This window comes from Anoplophora glabripennis, unplaced genomic scaffold (assembly GCF_000390285.2).
Source record: "Anoplophora glabripennis isolate ALB-LARVAE unplaced genomic scaffold, Agla_2.0 scaffold37, whole genome shotgun sequence".
Classification (NCBI taxonomy): Eukaryota; Metazoa; Arthropoda; class Insecta; order Coleoptera; family Cerambycidae; genus Anoplophora; species Anoplophora glabripennis.
In genome coordinates this window covers 1,861,421-1,880,915 of record NW_019416243.1, presented here as the reverse complement: position 1 = coordinate 1,880,915, position 19,495 = coordinate 1,861,421, and positions in this window count along the sequence as shown.

Below are 19,495 nucleotides of genomic sequence, written 5' to 3'. Positions count from 1 at the left end.
GCTTCAAAACACGTCTATGACACCATGACAGGTGACGAATCATGGCTCTATGCGTATGAGGCCTAAGGCCAGGGTCCCATGCAACCGAAATCCGATGTACGATATCCGAAAATATTTTAATTCATACGAATGATATTATTATAATACACATGCATCCGAAATTAATCTCATAGAAATCCAGTATACCGTGCTTTCACGGGAAAACACTACATAGGAGGTGCGTCGGTCAAACTCGTGCGGCTTCAGCGGTGGGGATGTCGATCTCTGTGTGCGCGGCCGTGTGGCGCTGTGGCGTACAGAATCACATCTCACATCAGTCAGGTTGCAGCACCCAGCGCTCCCCACCCTTCCGAACTTACGAATTCGAACGAAGCTAATTCCCTATGTAGCGTTGTACGGTGAAAGCACGGTAGAACCATGGAATTTATTACAAGATGAAGAGGACGAAAAATTTTTAAATGACAACCATATGTATATACATTTGACATTATATAACATTTATTTCACTGTAAATCGACCAAAGAACAATCATAGTTGGTTAAAAACTTAGAAAGTGAGGTTAAAAAACATACGATTTCAGACAAAAGTTAAAAGTATTTGTACTTTTTCCAACGTCATGAATTTTAAAATTTTTGGATGAAATTGAGAGGTAAATATTTGAATGTATATTAACTCATAGGAACACTTTTGGACCTTCGTAACGTGGGAATTTCGATGCATGGGACACCGGCCTAAAGCAGTCGACTGTATGGGTCTTTCAAGATAAGTCAAATCCAACAAAAGCTGTGTGCCCACGAAGCACTTCTATGCCGTCGTCGCTTCTATGCCGTCGTGCCGTCTATGCCGTCGTGCCGTCTATGCCGGTCGAGTGTTTTTTTGAAAAAATTGGACGTGGTAACTGTACCATTAGTGTAAAGTTAGAAGGTCAATTCTGAATGGTACATAACCGTTTGTTTGCCAGAAATCTTCGGAAAAATAAAGGAAACCAGCGAAGACACATAGTTCTTCACCAGGACAATGTGAGCTCTCACACATAGGCTCAATTAAGAGATTTTTTGAGAACTGAAAGAGTTGAATTGATAAGTCATCTGCTGTACAGCCCTGATTTGGGACCCAATGACTTTTTTTATTCAAGCACAACAAAAATAAATTACGAGATCGACATTTTTGAGTGATGAAGCTGTTGATGCGTTCAAAATGCATGTTTTGGAGGTACCTCAATCGAAACAGCAAAAGTGCTTCGAAAATTGGTTCAAGCACATGCTACAGACTATTGATCTTCAAGGAGAATATTTTGAAAAGCAATAAAGCCATATACGATGATTCATTTCATTCATTCAAGAATAACGGATAACTCCATGTCACAGTTGTCACTATTGGTCAGGCGTTAATCCTCACTGGTACATACAACAAACATCATTGGAGCATCAATGTGTGGTGTGGTATCATAAATGGTTGTTATTAATCCATTATTCTTCAATGGTTAGTTAAATGGACATTCTGAGGATGAGTTCCCAGTGTTACTGGAAGATTTTGATTTACATTACATGCAAGATTGAAAATGCGGATTCAGTTGGATAGAGCTTTGCCCAGATAGTTCAAATTCATTTGAATAACCAGTTTTCTAATAAATGGATTGGACATGATGGAGTTGTTACATGACCTCCAAGGCCTCCAGATTTCACTGATATATTTATGGGTTATCTGAAAATGTCTTTCAGCAAGCAACAACCACAAGAGAAAATATGATATACAGAATTTGAACTGCCTGCCAAAATATCTTAAGGCCAGTATTATTAAGAACAGTTCAGCATTTTCAGCATAGAATTGGTTTATGCGTTTAGTACAATGGAGATATTTTCAAGCAATTTCTTCAATTCTTCTGGAGAGGCAAGTGGACTTGCTCTCATCAAGCACCTCAAAAAGTGAGGGGTAAAGGAATTCATACTAAGTAGATACCTACCCCAAAAAGTGAGAAGCAAGAGACTCACTTTAATTAAGCACCCCAAAGGGAACACAACCCTACTATGTCTATGTCATTCACACTTGTTACCACAATGCTCTAGAAAGGTAATTTTGTCCCTTAAGTCAGAACTGTCTATCTGAACGTGAAATTTCCTGCTCTTTCTAGAAAAATAAAGTTGACTTCAATTATTATTAAATAAATAATTATCAAATTAAAAAAAAAATTATCCTCTATTTCCGTTTATATCAGCTACATACCTTTTAGACAATGGAAAAATATAAATATATTAATATTTTGTATATATTTACCGCCCCTTTTATATAATATATAATGCTTTGAAAAACATTTGAGATTGATGTATTTGGAACCCCTGAAACCAAATCCTTCAAAGCCCCCCAGTTTTCTTGACAAAAACCATCCCTAAAATACATCACATTGCTCAGTCAACGTTTGCGACTCTTCTGCTTCGGGTGAACACCGGAAAACCACCTCTGAAACCTAAAAAATTAGTTAAAATTTTTCATTTAGTGCATTCAATTCACAAATTCAAACAACGAATTTATCGCCTGGAGTAAGCAAGATTCGTACAACCTACATAGACCAGCTTATTTAATAGACTACAGACCTTAATTTCTAACACATAGACTGTACATACTATGATAAACTCACTCAGTACCACAGGACCTTTAGGAAAGTAATCCACATGCAAATACATGAAGTGCATTTTCAAACTCATCAAATGTCCTCATATTTTTTTAAATTGTCAATTATTTTATTTATTACTTATGTCTTTGTAATTGTCACTTCTGTTTTTCTATTTTCTATATATTTCCCAAGAAATTTTTAAAGCTGGCCTTTCAATAGAGTTCATTGTTATGAGAAGTTTGTATCTATATTGTACGGATTTGTCGTCCGTCGAAAATTTCTTCTTTCAATTTAGCATCATCTATGTTTTAAAATTTCTTTTATAAGTAGGTACTTCAAACACGGATTTTCTTTATCCAAGGCTTTAACTGACTATTTCAACAGACTAATATTAAAATGAAGAGGCAGAATGAGATCTTTCAAAACTTTTGACTCATTGTATTATACTTGCATGTATATTACTTTCCTGGAAACCTTTGGATAAGAAAGCAAGCAGAAAGCTGTCACCAGGATATGAAAGAATTGGAGATGGGATGCAAATATAGTGTCAGATTCTAGTTAGATGTTAGAGCCAAAAAATATACATATGAATACCATGTGTCAATTGACTGCAATCTTTAGGTGTGGTTTTATTATAATAGAACTTATTTTCTCAACTCATTGACTGCCTTCAGATATTTTAAGTATAGGTACCATGGGGCTTTGGAAATTTGAGCAAGTGGATTGTGCCGTGTGCAATGTTCATGGGGTAGGAGATTTGATTTATTAAGTAATTTCAAGGGGTGGCTGTTTGGTGTTCACCAGAAGCTGAAGGGTTGTAAGGGCTCACTGAATCCTGGAATAATCAAAATAAACAACTCCATGAATGCCATGCGTCGATTCGTTACTGCGACTGTGTCCGAGGAGAAAGCTACTGAATGCAAAGCTTTGGCTGCTTTTTAGTTTTATGAAAAATTATTGGCAATAAAAAAAATTGAATGAACGTTTCTCATGACAAATTCGATTTCTAAGTGTCAAATCTATGGGGTAGTAAGAGTCTCGTAATATTATTCTACTTTGAAACTTATGGTGTAAAGTATTAACTTCTAAAGCTTTTAAATGGGTCATATGAAAAGTTTTATAAAGATTGAACTTCAGTTGCACAAAAAATTTTTTTTATCTAAAATTTTGCATGAGCAGTGAAAATTGTCAACAAAAAATTCTCTACACATGAAGTTATCAAACTCAAGAAGAAAACATCCAATTGTAAATATTCAGGCTCACTGGAAACGCTGATGGTCAGCTTTAGTTCAGTTCAGTCAGTTAAACATCAAAATAGCACAGCGCCTACTCCATATATGTATATTATAAACACTAAATAATTAGGTGTAATATATGTTTGTAGTTTGTAGTTAGATTATATTTCACCCATAATCAAAATATCTCCGCAGATAGACATCCAAACAGTTCCCTCACCCTCACCTTATAAGTTCGAAATCAGTCCAAATCTGATGATTATATTGGTGCAATTCAATGCCGAACGGGGCTTTAGTCCGCAGAGTAGTTGTTTTCGCAATAACAATTGGCTTGAGGCTGCCTTTGGAATAAACGATTTTCCTGTCATTAGAAAAAATAAAATATTATTATCAGAGAACAGATTCAGTTGAGATTAAAATTTCTGTTCAGATATTGCATGGAATGAATTGTTGCATTGATGTTTTAGTCTATTCATTAGTTAAATGTTGAAAAAAGTTGTTATTTGTTCTGTTCCTATAAATATATTCAAAGTAAATAAAACAGGCAGAAACCAAAGGTGAATTACATAATTTTATTCAATGGTTCAACTCTGAGGAATTCGAGAACAATAAAATTCCTTATATCTACAACAGACTAAAAGTCTGCGCTCTCCTAGTCTTTGACGTAGTACGACATGTGGTCTAGTTACGCAAAAGTCCTTATTATACTTAAATGTGTTCTGCTAACATAGTGGCTCGGACGATACCACCGATGCTTAAAAATCACTGGGTTAAGCCCACAAGTCTAGTGTAAGCGAAAAATTCCGGCCAGTAGTCGAGAAAATAACAAATATAGTACCAGATGTTGCTGTTATTTATATCTATCAGGTTCTTCGGCAGCGGCGATCGATGGCTAAAAAATCGATCAGATCAGTTGTGACTCATATAACAGGTTACAATTATTTATGCGACAAATAAAAGTAAACAATAGTAGTGAGTACTGGTCGTACCGAGTCCTTTGACCGCGCGGACATTGTTTTGCGATACGTATAGCCGTTTCCCGCGAAAAAAGTGGTCTTCGCCACCCGGTTGCTACCAGCGCGGATTATCTGTCGCTTACGTTGTAACAAACTTATCTGAAAAACTACCTTATCTTGCACATTACGGACAACTAATTGGATATTTTAAAGATTTTTTTCAGTTTGCGAATAAATACGTACTGCGTGTTTGAAATACTAAATAAGACGACCTGTCGGGCTGAGGAGACACATTTGTTGCTGGGATGCCTGGCATTTTTCTGCCAGCGACGTATGAAGTCGTTTTGTTTAGCCAATTGGAAAATTTGTTAATTAAAATTAATTACATTATCTGGATTTTGTGGTCTCCATCAGTTTTCCTTGAATGACATCTCCTGTGGTGGCTCTGGAACTAGTTAGTAACTGATTGAGTGATTGTAATTTCTACAAGGCTCAGGAACTCAAATTAAGCTCAATTAATTAAAAATGGCAATATCATAACACAAACTTAATAAACCGCAACAACATATTTGTTGCGATCTTTAACATCTTGAATTAGGTACTTCCTGCAGTCCAACGATATTTTAATATAATCATTCAATATACCGGGTGACTGATTCATTAGTGTTTCATTCAGAATTTTGGACATGAATAAAATAGATTTTTCTATGACTACTGGTTCAGCAGGAGGTGACCACAATTTTTAAAATGTTTGAAATTAGTCCGTTAAGTCTATTTTACTCATGTCAAAAATCATGATGCCATCACTAACTAGAAATGAGATATAATGGTAAAATGCTATGGTTTGAACCAGCAAATATAAATACAATGAATTTTTTTTGTTAAGAGAAATAAATTCTTATAAGAGAAGGAAATAGATTATATTTTATGAATGTGTTTTATTTAAACAGCGAAATCTTTTCTTTTTGTAATATACTTATTCTTTTTAAAAAAATTGAGAGATCTTTCAGTCTGAAGCTTATTTTCTGAATATAAGTTACTTATATTGAGTGTTTAAAAAGAAATGATCTGTTTTGTGATATTTCTGTTTTATCAATAATAGGGTTGTTGACCAAATTTCAAAAAGTAGATAATATAATTCTACACGTAGTAATTAGTGTGTTTGCACAATTAGAGATTGAGAAATGCGTCGGAACAGTTTTAAAATAATCATTTATAACTGATTTTTTTTATAATATTTCAAAACGGCTGTGAAGTCATAAGGGGCACCTTGTAGTGAAATTATGTGTAGATGATTGCGTAAAGGAAAAAAAATTAGAGGAAGAAGTTGCTCTGTCAACACTGTCAGTAGTGTCAGTCTGTCAGTGACACTGTCGCATAAAATATTTTCAAGACTACGAGTTATTTTCCTTAATCTTCGAATTCCTTTATTAAGTAAAATTATTATTTAGTAATAATGATTTAATATCTTCCTTCCCTTAGAATTAAAACAGAATGTGCATGTGAAACGGGATTTGTGAAAGCTACTTCGCAAATTTTACCGAAAATTGATATTTTTATGATCATGAATTGAATTGTTAAAAAGAGACGAAGCAGTCAGGTAAGGATTAACATATTTAATGAATTATTTTATTGTGTTTATTTATAATATAAATAATAAATATAAATACCTATTTATTTATGGAAAATTATAGTGCAGTTCGGGAGTCTTATGGAGATAATGCAATTGGCTATGTGGAATGTGGAACAAAACACCACTTAAATTTTGTTGAATCCATTACAATCAGGAAATTAATAATAACTATCACACTCTTAATTGATAGATTGCTGTTAATAGTGTCACTATTGAGTATTGTCACTTTTGTTTAAAGAACAGGAAACAGGGCAACAGGGTTTGATGGACAATTTTTATATATTTTCTTTTTCTTCAAAGTTATGCAATAGGATCGCTACTAGCTTCTTGTTCAATTGCGCTTATGACGTCAGACTAGTTTTTAAGTAACACATTCATAAATGATTTCTACCACTAATTTGTCATATATTTAAAATTTTACTATACAGGCAGGTTCTTTTATACATATAAAATCTTTGTATCAACAACAATTTGCATATGGTTTGTTTTTATAGTCAACAACCCTATTATTTTAATTGGAAATAAAAAATAAGTAGTAAAGAATATTCACAGATTTAAGAAACGGAGTAGTAGCAGTTACGTTGAACAATAACTATTTGTTTTCTGAAGCGAAGCAAGAAATTAAAATGTCAAAAAGCGGAATCTCGCAAGAAGCTAGATTCTCGTTTTAATTGGTCGATAAATAATACATGATACTATTTTTTATCAATCATGCAGTTGCGTTGCAAAAACGGCAAAATAGATAGGTTAATGGGAAAATAAATGGGAACATGTTTATCTGTATCGTGGAAACAAAAGTCAGTCGCTGTGGAACTACTGAAGAGAATAATGAGATCAGAAAAAACCCTCAGCACAAATATTTTATAGATGCATAACTGAATTCTATGGGAAAACATAAGACAGTTTTTTTAAATTTTAAATTAAAGTAGAAATGAGAAATGGATAGTAAACAAAAAAACTAAAGAATGCAGTATGAATAAAGGCCGCTTGGGCCACTTGAAATTGCAGTCTTTGAAATGCAGAAATATATTAGATAATTATATGGTGGTTGAATTTCGTGTTGGACTGAATAGCGTCATAGTTTAAAGGAGCAAAAATGCAATATTTATACATAGAGAGCCTTCATAAATGATTACAGGCCACATGACCGCCGAACTTAGGCAACTCAATATTGCACGACATGTACTGTCAAGTAAAAATCCATAAATATTAGAGTCATCAAACCGTTGCGTTTATGCATGAGATAATGCGATCGCTGATTCGTTGAATAATATCTCGTGAATAATGTTACTGTTAATGTTACCGAAATTGAATTGCCAACGTGAAGGAAATACAATGTGATGTTTCTTTGGAAGAAACTACATCCAATAATTTCAAGTCATTTTTCAGTACATGACATCTTTTCTTCTCATTAAAGTCAAACTAAAATACCTGCATATGGGTTGGTGTCTTGATGATTAGAGATACAAAGTTTTGCAGAATTTTACAATGATTTTAAATATATTTCACAATGTATTCTATTTCTTATAAATCTGGAGACCTTCGAGACAAAAATGATATTTAATAATTTCTACTTTCTTCCATTTCATGATAATTCATGGAACCAATTGGATTTTAGATTTGGATAATCCATTAGTAAGAATTGAATCCGTTAGCAATTCTAGGTTCTCTTGTTTTTCAATTATAAATACTGCCTTTTGTCTTCGTAATAGTAGCCATATTGGATATTTCCTTATTGCATTATTTACATATATTTCCTCTGTGGCCATCTTCGTCATTAGGTATCCAAATGCAAACGGTATGCAGTGAAAGGACAGTTTTCTTCCGTCAAACAACAAATGATGCCGAAGCATCATCGTGACGGTCATCTAATCCTTCGTCCTCGCCGTTTTTCCCGCAGCATTGGTAAGTTCTCACAGGCTGCGGGGCAATAAAGTATGCGGCGTTTCGATATGCACGTCGCATCTCTCGCAGAATCCTCTTTATCCGCAATAATGGGCAGGTGAACTCTCTCACCGCAGCAGAGCCAAGCAGTCTGCAGCATCGGCCGCATCGCCTGTTATGGTTTTCCAGTAGCTGCAAGAAATCAGAAATGTTACCTACCTGTTGTTATAGATCAAATGACATGGATTGTCATCCACTTAACAACTCGCTAACCGCATTTTCATATATTCTCGGTACTCGGATACTGCTTCGCGCACTGTAGTGCAGTCTCTTTGGCTCCGCGTATCCTCCTGTTCAATAAGGAGTTAGGCGATTATTCGTCTTTCATGCTACTGTTTATACAGAAAGGTAAAAGGACATATCACAATATGTATTTTTCTTAACAAAATGGGAATCTACCTATTGTTGTGAAAAATCAATTAGCAGGTAATAAATTTTATTTGGTATGAAAACACTGAGATATTATGATGAGTTAAAAAGAAAATAAGATTGCATTTTTAAAAACTAGATTTTTTACTATTTGGTGTCACGTTAATACAAATATTCAGGACAACTAAATTTTTGCAGAAATATATCTAAATCAATCTAATCTGTAGCTGAACTGTTGTAGCGTGATTGTGAGCAGGTTATAACAAAATTATAACGAAAAAATACGCAGAAACCTTTTGAAAACTTTAAGGAGTCGTCAAAATAAAGAAAAAAAAGTGCAAAATTTTTTCCATAACCAATTCCTAAGGAAACAGTCCGTCAAAGGTCAGATATGAGGTGTGACATAGAGTTTCTATCAATTTCTAAAGAACTAATGAATAAACAATGTTTAAACTTAGTACACAGAGTAGTTTCGTCAGTTATCTTCAAGTAAAATTTCAATATGGCCTAATCAGTGACTTCGGAATTAATAGAAATTTGAAATGTTCAAGAATGCAAAGAAATTATATCACGAAAATAATCGAGGCCAATTAAAACTTACTTGTTTTGACTTTATTTGTTGACAGTATAATTAAGGATGGCAGGGATTTTATAAGAAGGTTACCATCTAGTGGTTTCCTAGCTAAGTTTGATTGGTTGTCTAACTACAGAACCTTCATAAATGTTTACAAGCCACATGACCCTTGAGCTTAGGCAACTAACTTTGCAGAGCTGCATCAGCTGCTAAATATTGGTGTCACTAATATTAATGATTCGTTTATAATGAACAATGCTACGCTCGAGACAATGCGATTGCTGATGGGTTGAATAGAATCTCATGAAAAATTACGCCAATCATAGCCGATGTATATGTAGAATGTTGTTTTATTGTAATGTTGACCTTATTCTTCGTTATAATCAGCAATGTTTTATGAACTGACAAATAAATTCTGAATCTCCTTGATTATTTTTTAAACTTAAAACCGTAATTTTAACATTTATTTACGTATGTGTAAAAAATTATATACAAAATATACGTAAAGTCGTTTTGAAATATAAGTTTTTGGTGAGTGAAACAGAAGTGAGTTTTACACATACGAAGTATAAATAATGCAGCAGCTTTTGCTAAATTTAAAGTATTTTAGACCCTTTTCAATAATCAAATAGGTAATAAATTTAGAAAAAAAAAAATCATTATTTCGAAAACCATATAAATAATTATTTTACTAATTATAGTAAATTGCAAGTCTATTTGTTAAACCAATTTAGAACAACTGATTTTATTCATTATAAAGCTTTAACAACGTACCACCCAATAAATTACTAAAATACTGACCAAACTGTTGATATTTAATACAAAATTCTAGGTTCCATTTTATTAATAAATTGGGAACAACACAACTGGTTCTAATTTATTTGCTCATTTTGTGACTTAATATTTATTCGACAGCATCAATTTTGGTTATATTCTACAATTTTAACCTGTTTTTCTTTTTAAATTTTATAAAGAATAGGTTACATATGCGTTTTAGTTATTACAGTTCTTTTAGTCTAAGTCCGTCATGATTTGTGGTTTGCTGGTATCATAATAAAAATTGGTAATCAATAAATAATTTGAAAATTTTTTTACCAATTTGTTAAACTATTTATATATAAAACCCGTATTATTCTGCATTAACCGGACAGAAGTGACCTGACTAAGAGATGCATTGTGCCGACCGAAATATGCGGTTACTGGCAACTATTGATCTCGGTATTGATCGAACGCTATAAAAAGCCGTACGAGTAAACTATTTGATAAAGAAAAACGGGTTTAATTAACAATGCAATTGTTGTTTTTACTTCGAAGCTTTATTTTCATTATACGACTGAAAACATTCGAAAAACACAAAAAATCCATGTAGGTACTGAACAATGTTGTACGTGGTTTTATTTTTATGTTGGCATCTGTGCGACGATGGGTTCCACCTTGTTTCGATTTTGAATTTTTTCAATAAAATGTCCTGTACATGTACTCGTTAAGTGTGTATTCGTTTTGTGCGTATTTTCATGTTTGTAATGGCGCGCAAAAGATACTGGAAGAGAAATTTGCGATACAGAAAAAATCACTATCCTTGAATGAAGGATATATTTATTTGATACAACTACATATATTATTATTAATAAATCAACCATATCATAACTTGAATTAAATAAACGTTTTTTTCAAGTGAATATATTTTATTTAGTTCAAGATAATAATATTCTCGGATTGTGTACAAGTAAAGAATTTACTTGGGTATATCCATATTGCAATCTCGAAATAAGTAAGATTTCTTCTTCTTATACCTGGAAAACAATTTACTTAATTCAAAATTATATTATGCCAATATAAAGTTAATATAAATAAACCAAATAAATTTAATCTTGATTCCAGGAAAAGTTGTTTATTTTGCAAGTTTTCCAAACAGTAGATAAGAACCGTTTAGTAAGATAATTAAAAATTTAAGGTAGAAATGCCTTAAAGTTTGTTAAATACGAAAAACTAAAGTAAATTTACTAGTCTCCTTAAATCTTTGAAAATCTCAGAAAAAGATTGTTAACTATTATGGATTCTTCAAAGTTTGATCTAGAGTCGGCAAATATTTACGTAAAATATGTTCATGCTTAAAATTATGACATCTAAAAGTATCATGAATACATATATTGGTTTTTTCAAAGAGTCCGACATTGAGCCAGTTTCTCATTTTATGAAGGAATATCAGAAACACCAGGGGTAACTACATGAAAATGAGAAGATTTTTCTACAATTGCTTTTACAGCACATTGAATAAGGACACCTGGGATCTAGTGGACAGACTGACCCGAAGGAAAGTGTTATACTCAGGAGAGGAAGCTATGAATAATGAGAAGAGAAAGGTCGAGAAACTGTTTATCGAAAAATAATCTTAACGAACGAATCTGGAGAAGTCTTGGGTAGTCATTAACGTAACTTCAGTGTAACTAAATGATGAAGCTACAAATGTACTTGCCAAAGGCCTAAATTTTGTCATAATACCCAGGACAATTCCAAAAGAAGAAATCGTCAGCAACTTGGGAATCTGTTACTAATGTCTCTTCCAAGAAGTCGCGAAAGGAATAACTCCTGAGTCAGAATATGTATTGCGAACTGCCAAACCTCGGGAACCGACTCTGTTTAGAAAAGACATCAAGGAACTGAAATAAATTACCTTAATTATCATGTTGGCCATAATAGAATATATATCCGAAATGGAAAACCTACTACAGGACAAGAAAACTGAGAAAGAGGCTGGTATTCAAGCATCTTTCCAAGGGACTACCACAACTTTATTGTTCGATAATTCAAACTTACCACTCCGACAAATAGTGTGTGCAATTGGATCAGTAATCCACACGTTCGATACGTGTCACATTAAATTAAAGATCTAGTGTTAAAGACGGATCAGTATACCAAAAAACGATGGAGATTATTGACAAAATTAAGCAGATAATATTCTAATGAATTTTGAAGTGCTGTCATTATTCACAAAAGTTCCAATTAAAGAAGTTTCTAAAGAGCTTTATCGAAGACTTATCACAGAAGAGAAGGGTGTGAGTTTAGTAGGCTTCATTAGATAGATAATACAGTTTATAAAATCAATGGTAGGCCTAGCAACAGTGTGCACCATGCATATAACAATAAAGATTTCTGAACCACATCAATAGAACACATCAGTTTCGCCATGAAGAAAATGAATGTAATTCCTAATGTTCCCGACAAGAAATTTCATTTTTCTGGTGAAGGATACAATACATTTTTTCTGGTAATTTAAAGAGGCTTCTCAAACCAGCCTAGCACTCCGTCTAATACCCCCTACAGTGCAGATGAAATTCTTTCCTCTCATTTCTCTTTTATTGAAATTACTAGATCGTCTATACCTGACCTTCTGGAAGTGTGGCCACAAGATGTGACCAAAGCTAGGATAGGAGAACTTTCCCTGTGGCCCTAAGCTTCACCTTTTATGTGATGATTCTATTTGGTGGCCCCAATTCCTCTCGCAAAAGCTGCAGTATAGAGAAAGTCTTGTAGTGGCTTATTGAACGCTCCTTCAATAAGGAGGGTGTCAAGAAGTGCTGCAACCGCCATAGTCATACTAGTGGACACTAAGGGAACCTAGTACTCCTCCTCTAACCTGTAATATATCCTTCTAGCACCTTTTCCAGACATTTCAACAGAAATAATGCCAGACTTAAGTCCTTCCGACATATTTTAGGTGTGTATACTATTGATCCAGTTAGATGGAATGTAATACCAGACTAGTTTTAAAGAGTATGATGAGGAGGTTTTTTATAATTTCTAATTCGTTCTGCAGCAGAGCTATAAAAATGCCATCCTCACCCGATTTGATTTGAAGGGTGCAAATGATTTGATTGTCTATTCAATAACTGATACTGTGGTAACTTTCATATACTTAGTTTATTCACTAATGTAATCGTTTGATTAGTTAAACAAGGTTTAATTTTACTAAAGTACTGGTCCTTAGGATATTCTTTCACGTTTCACTAGTATTTTGTCACTGGTCGCCTTACGATTTCCAACGCCAACTTGGCGTTGGAAATCGTAATAGCTTCTACCACTTACTGAGTCAGCCAACGTTCTTTCTTACCCGAACACCCGGTGCATTCTTTTCAAATAATCACACAATGGGAATTTACTGGGACCGCGGATATTTTTAGCGACGGGCTGATTAGCCATTGCGAAATCAATAAATCGTTTCCCATGCAGTAATTGTACAATTAATTCTGCTAACGCATTGTACGCTATTAATAAACACGGCCATAAACTAGTTGTCGGTGAGGTAACTAAGGCAGGTAAGTAAGGCCATCTATAATTGTAGAATCTATGGAGAATAGGAATGTCCTTTTGCGGCTGAAGGCGGCGAGCGGGTATCGTAGACGGCCTGGCTCCGACAATAGACTTACTAAATCAATCCATAATTATTAAACAGGCCTGGATTTATTAGATTATTTGTTTATTCCAGCATAAACCATTTACTTCAGGGTTAGTTACTTCAGCTTTATAGGTCTTATTAAGGTGTTATTTATAAGCGTTTCCAGTAACACTCCAATGGGGAGTAGCGATTGTGATCATAAGTTTCTGGCCGACTCGGTATACATGAGAAGCTTTTTTACTCGACTCGCAGCTTTATGTTTAGTCCACACTCTATGCCTCTATAGAGCTAGGTCATGGTATATAATGTCGGTCGTAATAAAAATCAGTGGATTTAATCATCACCATAATTAAGACATAAATAAGTAAATGTAACGTTTTGCATTTACAAGCATACTATGTACGTTACGTTTATTACTTCAAATAAACTTATTTATTTCACAAGTGATTTTATGTGCCTTTATAACTTTAAATTCTTCTAATTAAGTTACAAGTACAAATACAGTTACACTACAGTACAGTTCATTTCACTTTTATTATTTATTGATAAATTGATAGTATATTGCTACTTGACTTTAAATTGACCAAGAAATTGTCATCCCAAACATGTTCAATGGAATTGAGATCTGGACTCGTACTGGCCAGGCCATAGCACCAATTCAGTGTCGTCAATTTCTTGAAAGAGAGTATTTTTTTGAGGAAATAAATAGGTACTGTAATTTAGCTGAGCAAAGGCTGCCGTTTTCCGCAACTTAGGTGACTTTGGTGGGGAAATTATAACTTAATTGCAACTGAAATGTTTAACAACAAAATATCATAGTGGCGGTGGTTCAGAGGAGCGGGAAATTTGGAGCATGCGCAACAGTATACAGGGTGTTTTATAACTCTATCGACACAGAGCAGGCACGTGTAGAGGATCTTAAAATATGCCGATTTGTTATGTAATATTTTTTTTCTGGGATGTAGCATTGAAGAGATATTGGCCTGATGAAGATGATTTTGAAAAACAATAATATTTCAGCAATGTTTTAACATAGAGCACCCAAATTTGGTACATGATTTTCGTTTAATGTCATCTTTAATTGGTAAAAATATGAATTTGTTGGAAACCCAACAAGGATCGGACTAGGCGTAGGGCGGCATTAAAATGATATCGATTTATCAGAATGCCATTTATTAAATAGTTTTACCAATAATACAGGAAATTTAATTTATTTACTCCTACAAATTTTTCGAAAAAATAACGGTAAAGTATGCAGTTTTACGACTAGTAGGCTATGATTTCATGTGTCATTTTTGACGTTTACAAAGAAGTATAAAAAAAAGCAATATCATTAAAATAAATTCTTTATTTTGTGTTTAACATATTAAAAAAAGGAATCTTACATCCGAAACATTCAACTTTATTCAACTTTATCCACCTGAACGACCGATATCATTAAATAGCTCTATAATAACTGATGAAAATGGCCACCATTTTCTCTAATACATAAATTTACCCTCCGCCGAAAATTAAAGTATACTGCGCAATAACTGGATAATTTTTTATGGCGTTGCATTTATTATTTATACGATTCCATAAATTTGCTTCATATACAACTGGTGTATAATAAACAAATTATTTTAAAGCCCCCCACAGAAAGAAATCGCATTTATTCAGATCTGGTGATCTTGGTGGCCAATTTTGTGGACAATTGTTTCCTTGTTCTATCCATATATTCGGGAACTGTTGGGTCAAGAAGTCACGTATATTAGCAGTAAAATGCGGTGGATCACGCCTTAATTGCAAAGGCAAATCCTCGAGTAGTCCAGGTAGAGTATTTTGTAACAAAAAATAAATAATTTTCGTCATTCAGCCGGTTTGGTAGAATAACTGGCACAACCAAATAACGTCCGACAATACCAGCTCCAGCATGTGGATTTTCATCCGAATACCTATTCATGGAAATTATGCAAATTTGTATGTAAAACAATTAAATAATTTGCATACTGATAAAAAAATCGATATCATTTTAAGGGCGCCCTACTCCTAATCCGGCCCTTATTGGGCTTCCATCAAATTCATATTCTTACTTATTGAAGATAATAATAAACGTCAATCGTGTACCAAATTTGTTTTTCCAAATTTAACACTCATTTTCAGAGGCCAATATATCTTCAACCAGAAAAAATGTTACATAACAAATCGGCATATTTTAAGATCCTCTACATGTGCCTGCTCTGTATCGGTAGAGTTATGAAACACCCTGTATATACATAATTAAACTGCTGTAAAACTCGTTTTACCTTTACTAAATTTTTTCTGATAATCTATTTATATAAAGAATTTGGCTAAGCTATATTGGTACATATAGGGTGTTAATGATAAGTTTTGCCAAACTTTAATGGCGTATTCTACCGATGACAACTTTTGCCCTATAAAAATTTTTGATAGGATGCTTCCCTATGGAGATGCAACACATAAAACAGTGGCGTTGTATAGTGTTTTGAAATCTCTCAAAAATATTAGGTATTGGATTTATTGTTACACATTTAACAATCAATAGAAAATGGTAAATAGCAACGTAGTCAAGAATACTTTATTGCCACAGACTGATTGTACATTTTAAAAACATTTAAAATTATTTAAAAAGCCAGTGGCGTATGATTTTTTTTCAAAAAAGGTCCCCTACCCCAATAACTACTCCACTGGAGTGTATTTTGGAATAAGTTATCCATGAAAAAATAGTCCCTACTAAAAAAATGTCATCTCCCAAATTTTAACACTCAATTTTTTATGCCAGTGAAGTTACAGGAAAAATAATATAAATACATATTTGAAACTTTTAACACCCTGTATCTCTGTAAGGAAGCGTTCTTTCAAAAAATTTTAAACTTGATTATTTTCATCGGCAGAATACGGCATTAAAGTTTGGCAAAACTTATCATTAACAGCCTGTATAATACAAAAATTTAAGTAATTCTAATTTATTGATCAATTTTGAGGAGTTTTTGGTGATTCAATATTAATTTATTAGTACCAGTTTTAGTTTCCCCTCTTTCAAATTCGAAATTTGAGAATTTATTTGGGACAAAAGATTAGACAATTTATTTATATTTGGTGAATTAAAGATGTTCTCATGTGAGAAGTTCTTCAAATTTCACCTATGTTTCCTATCGACATTAAGTCACTAAGTAGTTGTTCGAAGAGCTCAAAGAAGTTCGAAAAATACTCAGTACTCGAAGAGGGGCAATTGAACGTCGAACCTGGTCATCTGCAGAACATCAACCAGGAGAAAGTGCCTGGCCAGTACAAACTGTACGACTTTTAGATTACATGATTGTTTCATTATATTCAAAAAGTGATCACAAATAAATCAGTGCAAAATCTAGGAAGCTCAGTGAAAGGGTATCAACTAAGTTATAGTCAACCACAACAGAGCGTGCTCTCTATTACTATAGTTTCCAAGTTCTATGTTTTAACGTTCAAAGGGGAGTACCGAATGTAATTATAAGTTTCTGACCGACACGTTACACATGAGAAGTTTTTTATGAGTCTCGTAGCTTTATGTTTAAAGCTAGGTTGATTTAAATATCAACTGTATTAAGTTACATGTAAGTAAATGTAATGTGTTGTACACAAAACACTTTACATTTACTATATACTTACTGCAATTAATTAGTATTTGCTTAACAAGTGATTTTATGCGCTTTTATAATTTTAAATTCTTCCAATTAAGTCACAATTACAAATAGTTACATTGCAGTAAAACTCATTTTACATTAACCAGTTTTTGATCCTATAAATTGACCAAGAAACTAGATAAATTGTATTGGTATATAACTCGAACATTGTGGTAAATTTAGTAATCTTTAATAACTAACTGGAAGGTTAATGGAAGGAAATGGCAATAATTTATTGGTAGATTTGGGCGATTTTGGTCATTTTTAACATTACTTCAGTAGGAAGTATGAATTTTGTAGAATGTAGTTTTAGAGAATTTTGTTATTTCTATTGTTTAATACATATTTAAAAAATAGGTTACATGTAGATATCTGTTTGTTATAATATGACAAAACAAAAGTAACATGTAATAATATACAGGATGTTAGATGTTTGACTGCCTTAATTTTAACAGACGATAGAAAATATACAATAAACAAAAAAAGTTCGATTAACTAAGGAATATTGACATAACTGCGTGCATAGAATGCCATAAAATACAATGTTTATCACTTTTTTGAACTTCTTTATGCTTTATTCTAAAAATTAATTAACGTTGTAATAAATTTAAATTCGATATAATTCATAGTGAGCAACGTGATAACGGCGAGGCGGATACTACGTGGTACTAAGCTGTCCAGCATTACGCAATTTAGTTGGTATCTGGAATTGGACAGTGTCTGAGTGTTTTTTGCGTACCACTATTCCCTTTTCTTGTGGTGTTTTCCAGCGAGTGCGCGAAAATTGGATTCGAAAGTGTCGTGCGGTCGTGCAAAAAAAGTTCCAGTGACAGACATATGAGTACATAGATTTCGTGTAATTATTTATGCTGAATTCGAATCCGAACTAAATCCTAACTGGCATTTGGAGGGAACTTATATTTCCCATTTAACTGTTTGATCCCATAACTCACTGCTGGAATTGGTAAGAAAGTTTGCGAGAGACAGCACACTGCAATTCGAATTTATATTTTTTGTTTCTCAAATTTAGGCATTTGCCTATTTTTACTCAAATAACTCATTTTTTTAAACATGCATAACGCATTTCTTTGGGTGGTAAATATATATGGCACCTTTCAACCCGCCATAATGGGTCCGCCATTTTGTATTTAAGAATTAAAATCTTATATTCATGATTTGTGATTTTGAAAACCACCGTGTAATAAGTTTCAGCCATAATCATCAAAATTTGATTACTTCTCCGATTTTTACATCCGCCATATTGGATCCGTTATCTTGTATTCGGGAATTTTCGGATTCATACTTCAGATTCGCAGTCAGCGACCTCAAAACCCCGCGATAACAAAATTCAAGCGAAAATTTTGAATAGAAAATTATGCGATTTAAAGGGGAAAGTCTGTAGTTGGTTTCTAACCCTTTGAGGGATAAGTTATATTATTTCTTTTTCGTATGTTGTCTATCAACCTACATTTATATATTTTAAGGAATATTTTAGCATTTTACTAAAAAATTACCTGATAAATCGTTTTTTTTTTTGGCTGCCGATTCGAATTAAGCATAAAAATTGACATAAAATCAATGTACTCATGTCCTTGGTAGGTACAAGGTTTGAATTTTGTAGGTATTTTTACTCATTCTGCGGTGGTCATTTAAAAATTCTGTTTTGTTTTTCGCATTCGAGAATTTAGAGAAACAACTGCTATATTCCTTTGTTGTCTATAGAACAAGTAATATTTGAAATGAACTTATATACATACTTATACCACATATATTTAAATGTAAATGTATACAATACATCTGTGCTTAATAAATTATCATCAGAATTGGAAATTTTTAGGATGACCATGAACGGTAACATTATAATTGCATTTATTAATATCCACAGTTGTGGCAACTACTTAGAGGCTGATACTTGCAATCGTTGACAACGTGGGACTATTATTTTTCACATATTTTGTATGTTAAAATAGAGATAATGAACTATAAATTTACAATATACTTATTTGGATATTTGCCTAGTAAATAAACAAAATTAGAAAGGATTAGTCATCGACTACGGTAAGAGGTTTTGAAAATCCTTGAGGCTATGCTTTGCGATTCATTGGCGTAACCAAC